General features: G+C 32.4%; 2 long non-coding RNA genes across 2 annotated transcripts; both read left to right on the forward strand.

Moving 5' to 3' along the window:
- The first annotated feature begins 775 nt into the window (after positions 1 to 775).
- On the forward strand, positions 776 to 1,721 carry LOC146899050 (uncharacterized). Its single transcript, XR_015022980.1, has 2 exons — positions 776 to 1,017; positions 1,243 to 1,721. It is a non-coding gene; the product is annotated as an uncharacterized LOC146899050 (long non-coding RNA).
- Positions 1,722 to 3,587: 1,866 nt separating this feature from the next.
- On the forward strand, positions 3,588 to 5,043 carry LOC146899051 (uncharacterized). Its single transcript, XR_015023108.1, has 2 exons — positions 3,588 to 4,713; positions 4,862 to 5,043. It is a non-coding gene; the product is annotated as an uncharacterized LOC146899051 (long non-coding RNA).
- Positions 5,044 to 7,245: the final 2,202 nt, after the last annotated feature.

The raw sequence follows: 7,245 nt of genomic DNA on the forward strand, positions 1-7,245 counted from the left end.
ATGTTAAGATACCCATTATAGAAATAAACATATCAAAAGGTGTGCATTCAACTTCTTAAAAGTTGTCATATTGTGTTTTCCAATGTAATATTGCTTTTTTTAGATTGCTTAACATGTGCCCTGAGGGCACAAGTTAACATGACCCAAACAAAAATAATGTTAAATATATGTTACATATTGCATATAGTCATAAATGACTAAAGTTCAAAGTCCACAAAATACATATATATAAATGTGGGGGGAAGTGAAAGAATGAAAATTTTTGCCTTTTGGGTATTTATAGAACAGGGTCGAAAATTTACGAACAGGGTCGAAAATTGACCCTTATCAAAAAAATGAACAAAATCCATCAAAATCCTGCGATTTTGAATGGATTTCACGGTTTTGTGCGATTTTGTGCGCCTTTGATAGGATTTTGCTTGTTTTTGGGACTTTGCAATGAATTTGAGTCGTTGAAGCTACGCAAAGTCCCAAAAACCAGGATTTTGGGACTTAAGTCGCGTTTTTGATAACAATGGTTATGGAGAAGGAGGGAGAGAGAGAGAGAGAGAGAGAGAGAGAGAGAGCATGAGTGGTTGTGGTGTTGGCCTTCGTTTTTTTTATGTAAAACATGGTGAGGGAGTTAACTTAGCAAAAACAAGAGAAAAGAGAGAGATAACATGGTCTGTATGAGTCTTACCCTCTATTTCTTCAAAAAAAAATAAATTCACACATATATATTCTTCTTTCTTTTTTTTATCTGCTCATTTCTTCATAATAAAACAACCTGGTTTTCAGTTATGTAGGGGAGGAGTTGCACAAACAGTGAATGTATTGTTCGAGAAAGATCAACTTTACCGGTCTATTACATTTTTCGCTTTCTCTACTTCTATTGTCTGTTTCTATATTTCAATGCTTTTGTTTTTTTCGTTTTTCTTTTTGATATTGTGTTTCTTGCATGTGGAGGCTCCAAATTGAAGACTATGGTTGTTGACATATGAATTGGAGTCAAATAATTACAAAAATTAACGCATTCAGGTGTGTAGAATATTAATTTGATTCTCAGTTTCGTTTGTCAAACATTTCCATGCACATTAGTTATACTTTTCACTACTTTGTTTTGCATATACTACTCAAATGATCTTTTAGATGTTCTATCTTAATATTTTTTGTGGACTAAATTTGTGTAAAGTGATTAAATATGATTGTTTCATCTCTTTCATTGGATCATGATTGTTTTTTCTTTTGTATTGTTTTCTACAGGTTATTGCCTATGAAAATTAAGGATTGGAAAGGATGTAGATTACTTACATAGGACTACACAACCTTCTGGATTACTACCATACTTGGAGCAAAATGCACAACAATAGACAGTATCAAAAGGAAAGACGAACACAAAAGGGAAGAGAGTGAATACAAATAAAGCATTTGGAGTAAATAAAAGAACAATTAGGTGTACATTTGTGTTATTTGTAAGTGTATCAAATCATAAAAATATGTAAATATCCTTTATATTAGAATCAAAATTATACGAAGAAGCTTGGTAAAATATATACACTTCAGCGCCAAAAGCAGCTGACAAACACCTAATTGAATCGCAGTTGAGGGGGGATGGGTAGCTCAGCTCAGTTGGTTGAGTTAATGGATTTAAGGAGTTACAGATTAAAAGGTAACATATGTCATAAGTTTAAATATTACTCTTATTTCATAAGCTTTAAATATCACTCTTATATACAAAGAAACATATAGTGAAGTATATACATACTTTAGCGCAGTAGAAAGAGCGGATAGACGGGCACGGGAGTGTCCGTCTCGACGCTAGTAGTAGTAGTAATAATAATAATAGATAAAAAATAATAATGCATTTCTTGCAATATCAATGTTGATGCATCGGGTCATGCTACTTGTAGATGATGTGAAGTGTGAATGGAAACTCCATGAATAGATATGAATGTCATGTTTTGTTGCAGCTATACCAACTTTTACGGTCTTTGGGAGAACATGTTTCAAATTAACGACTTCAACATATTTGTGAAAATGGAACATGTCATCCTCAAGAACGCTCAATGTCTTCGTCGACGATTCATATTGTATCCTCACTGAAATCAATGATCCACTGCTCCATGTGAAAGGCACAATTTTCAACTAATTTCTAGAGTTTACATCGATTCCAGTATGTGAATATGTTGGATTCTCTTGTTGAAAATTTTCACCAACAAGAAAGAAGACGAGTTTATCAGGCGGATCATTATATTTTTCTTTGTCCATTACGACGTAAGAGAAGGTGGTATTAAAGTTGGCAATGTTACCGGTGGTTTTATTCCAAATAGGAATTGGCGTCGAATACAAGACCCGACATGCATCCCTATTAGGGTTTGCAGAGTTAAGTGACAATATTCCATTGGGTGAAATCCGGGCACTCCCATGGAGGGTAAAATTATCAGCGGCTTGGCTGAAGTTTCTGACATCAAAGAAATAGCTTGTGTTAAACAATTGGGCATTCCCTTTTGTTGCTAGCAAGAGAAAGAACATTGTGAAAACTAAATAAAGAACATAAAATAGAGTTTGAGTTGGAAGATATGAGCTAGAGAAAGCCATGGTGCTAAAGTTTTGATATTGAATTGTGAATGAACGTTTGTATTTTGTCACATGTATGTACTTATAGACGCAATGTACTTATAGACGCACTTGGGGCATATTTTTAGAATAATTTTAGTGTGAGGGCATGATAAGATAATTAAAATTTAAATCATTTTTTATTAATACCAAACCGAACGACGTACATAAATGTTAATACTCAGTAATCTATTAGTTGTTGGTACAAAGATTCAACAAGGGAATAATAATGTCTAGGTTTCAACTCTCATATAGATCAGTAATAGTGTGTTGTTGAGAGGAAGAAGATACAGGAAATAGAAACATTGACACTAATAGGAGCCTTTGATTAAATATAATGTACGGTTGAGATTTGGTGTTAACGAATCCGTTGACACCTGGTGTCAACGGATCCTGACTCTTTTTTTAGTAATACTTATAATTAGTATTTTATTTGCTCCAAACATTATTATTTGAAAAGAAAATAAATATGTTTCAAACATAATCGTTTATTTTCATCCATAATTGTTATTTTTTAGTATATTATATGTCATATTTTTCATGAAACCTTAGAGCAAATCAAATCTTAGATATCATACGTTATATATTTCAATGATATCATACGTTATATATTTCAAACACGATTGATATTAATATATTTTTTTCACAAATTTGTAATTTGGATATTCAAAAACCGAACCAAACTAAACTGCTTGAAATTGGATCGAATCGAATTATTTTCTTTTAGTAGTCATCCAAACCAAACCAAACCAAACATCGAGTATTCAATTTTTTATTAAATGATTTTTTTACCTCATAGCCGGTCCAAACTGTATCGTGAATATCCTTAATTGTAGTAATTGACGTTTTCAACTTGTAGTATTTTGCAATATAATATATAATTTAATAAAAACTAAAATACATTTTAAACAAGATTCGAATTGGGGGTAACGTACAACATTATTCATTATAAAAAAATAGTATTAGTCAGAGATAGAACCCGGATCGTTTGCTATAACTGCTTCATGCAGTAGGCGATCTAGTCGTTGAAATGCGATCCAACAACTCCGATTTAAGTAGTGTAATTTGACCAATTTCACATAGATTTAATCTTAGTCGTTCATTCGTGTACGAGAGGTTGATAACAATTATACATCATGCAATAACTGGGTAATATCTGTTTCCGTCTGAGATATCAGTTTCTTAGGGACGCTAACCATGTTGGATATATATAAGAGAAATGCTAAAAAGTGCCTTTAAGGATTAAGAAGATAAAAATAGAAATATTATATTGGAAAATGGTTTAGAGTGATGAATTTAACTTTCAAAGTGATGAATTTAGCATAACCCTAATATATAATTTTTAATGCAAGCTGTCATTTGTATTTGTATATGTGACTTGTTCTCACTCTTTTGATACTTGTTCAGTCTCTGAAAGGGTAATACATTTAAACAAAAAAATTAAAATAAGTGACGTTTTCATTTCTCAGTATAATATTTTTTTTTGTTTTAAAAAAATTGTACGCTCTAATTGACATTGCATGCATCATTCCCAATTTTATATATCTATTTTAGAGTAATGTTCATACACTAAGGGCAGTTTACTAAAAATTTTATTTGTTCTCTTTCATTTATACATTTCTCTTCTCTATATAAAATGTTCTACATTTCTCTTTTCTCATACCATTTCAAGAAATCGTTCATTTTTACTCATCACATTTGTAATACACAAGTTTGCATCTATTTTTTTTTAATTGTTCAAATTGACTATATAATATACGCGGTGTCTAAAAAAATAATCATATAAAATACAAAACACATATTCTAACTCTGCGATTTAATGTTCTACTCATTTTTGGGGAGAATGAAGTGTTCTCATTGATACTATAAATTACAACAGATTGGTTGGTAAATTGCTTCATTTTTCTCACACTAGCTTGACATCTGCTACTCAATAGTGTAGTAAGTCGGTTCATGCATTCTCCTTTTCAGCAACATCTTGAGATAGTTTATGAAATACCAGGATATCTAAATGCAAATCCCGGAAGAGACCTATTCTTTAATAAGACATGAAAAGAATGACTCTATGATCAGTCAGAGACATAACATCAACCTATGGATATTGTACTTATGTTTGTGGTAATTATTACCGAGGAGCAAGAAAAAAAATAGTTCTAGCATTCTCCGTCTACTTCAATTTTTTTCATTTCTATTATTTCTAGGTACCTCTCTAGTGGTTTCCTGTCGCATTCACCACTTATTTTAGAATAATTTCTTTGATTTGTAGGTTTCTTTCATGGACCAAGATCAGTTAATCAGGTACAGGGGTTTAATTTGTAAGGGGTTTAAGTTTATAGTGTGTGTTATGTGTTGGTTTTGATGATCAGTTGTTACATGTGATCTTAGTTTATTGTCTTATGATTATGGTCATTATGTTATTTGATACGTTGATGACTATTGATGGTTAAAGTATTTGATTCTGAAATAGAATATGATTTTGTGTTTCATAAAAAAGAGGAACTCCACTCCTCGGCAACATCAAACATACAATCTAAGCATCCTGCACTCCATCTACCCGTCCATACAGAAAGGTAGGTGGTAAACCGCTGAGGGTTAGCATTACATCATCATAATCCACATATGAAAACATACATTCACGGATTCATACATATCACATATACATAACCATCCCTCTTAGAATACTAGCATCACATGATTATTATCCCCCATCACTTACATTTCAAGCTATCACATTATTAACATGTCATAGTAAGTATATCCAATCTCTAAACAAATCATCGACATACGTTCACCAATTATCAATCAATGAAGGATTACTCACCTTATTCTTCACCTAGCATACTTAACTCAACAAGTACAATTCATCATTTCAAAGTTATAAGCAAGCAATCATCATTATCAAAGAAATCACCACATCTTATGTATATACATATACAATTCTCACCTCATCATTATTATCGAATTAATTATCAAATAGGTTCACCAAGTGTATAAGCACAAACAAGTAAGACATGCAATTAGAGTATGATTCAATTACTCACAACCATCAATAAAATTCATCAATGTACATATACACCAATCCACATAATCAGAACATTCACCAAATTTCACCATTACACAAATTCACCAAGTCATATATTCAATTATGACACGACTCATCAATTAATCAAATGCATGCAATGTTCTAGACTCTTCTAGATGCATGGGGTACCAAATCACCTCAAGGTCGTCACCTTCGATGCAACAAAAATATCGTAATCACCTCAATTGGATATAAAATCTGCCACCATCAGTCATGAATGCATGAACATATGACTCGACTCAATGCATATGTTCACACAAACAATAATCAACCTCACCATCACCATCATTTTGCATACATGCATTCACCAACAATATCACCATCAATATTAGCATGTATGAATTCACCACCAACAATCAACATTTAACATGTTCAACAAACAACATGACATAAACATGTTCATCACCATTCAATTAGTATATATGCATCGACAACAATTCATCACCACTTGACATATATACAATCACCAACAACATCCATAATTCAATCAACATATAGTTGTCACATTTCCACATAATTCCTTACAATCCAAATACAACATATGATCACAAACATCATATTCATCACTCAACAACCATTCATACATCATCTCATAATCATATTAATCTATTCATAAAGGGTTCATAATGCTCTCAAAAATCATTTTCAACCAAGTTCGTCTCCAAAAATCACAACATTGGAAATAATTGAGCCATTAAGCCAAAACCGAGTAAATAAGTTCCAATGCCTCAACTAAGCATACCCCTAGGCCACATATGAGTGCAGTAGAGGATGCCTTAGCGTTTCACCGGCCAAGTACGACGAATTCATAAAAATCACAAAGTTCGTCTCCCTTTATCACTTTTCACAAAAATTTCCATTTTTAAATCAAAACAAGTTAGATTCACCACATCATAGTTTAAATGTCATTAAACACCTTAGTTGAACTCATAAAACTCAAGTTTCGAAGATTGGAAACAATCCATAAGGTTTGGGTTGACTTAGAAATAGTTATGTGGAATTTTCGTAAAATTTCACCAAGACCACCTTGGAGTATTTTCATCATAACTCAAAAACCAAAAATCATTTTCAAGTCAAACCAAAGCCATTGGAAAGCTAACAAAATTATCTACAACTTTCATGTTTACACCGAAAACCAATTCAAAACAGAAACGAGGGATAAAGGCACGAAAACGCAAAACAGGGAGTACTGACCTGTGCAATCGCCATTGCAAGTAGGTCTACTCGCCATTGCGAGTGAGTCTACTCGGGAAAAACTTCATTTTCACCCCAAAACCCCAATTTTGATTCCCAAAGCTCAAATTTGATCCCAAAGTTTGTTTAAACATTTCTAAACATGAAAAGACACTCAATTCCATATAAAATTTGCCCCAAAACATCCTCCTAACAAAAATCACCATTTGACCCATTTTTCATTAAAACTTCAAAAACAACACAAAGTCATAGGAAACTCCACAATTATGATTACCCAAGGTTTTAATCATCAACAACAACATCTCTCAGCAACAATAGCAACTAACTATCATGAATTCATCAATAATTCATCACAACAACACCTCATTTCATCA

Source organism: Medicago sativa, chromosome 8 (assembly GCF_051527215.1).
Source record: "Medicago sativa cultivar Bolivia chromosome 8, Bolivia_mono, whole genome shotgun sequence".
Taxonomy (NCBI): Eukaryota; Viridiplantae; Streptophyta; class Magnoliopsida; order Fabales; family Fabaceae; genus Medicago; species Medicago sativa.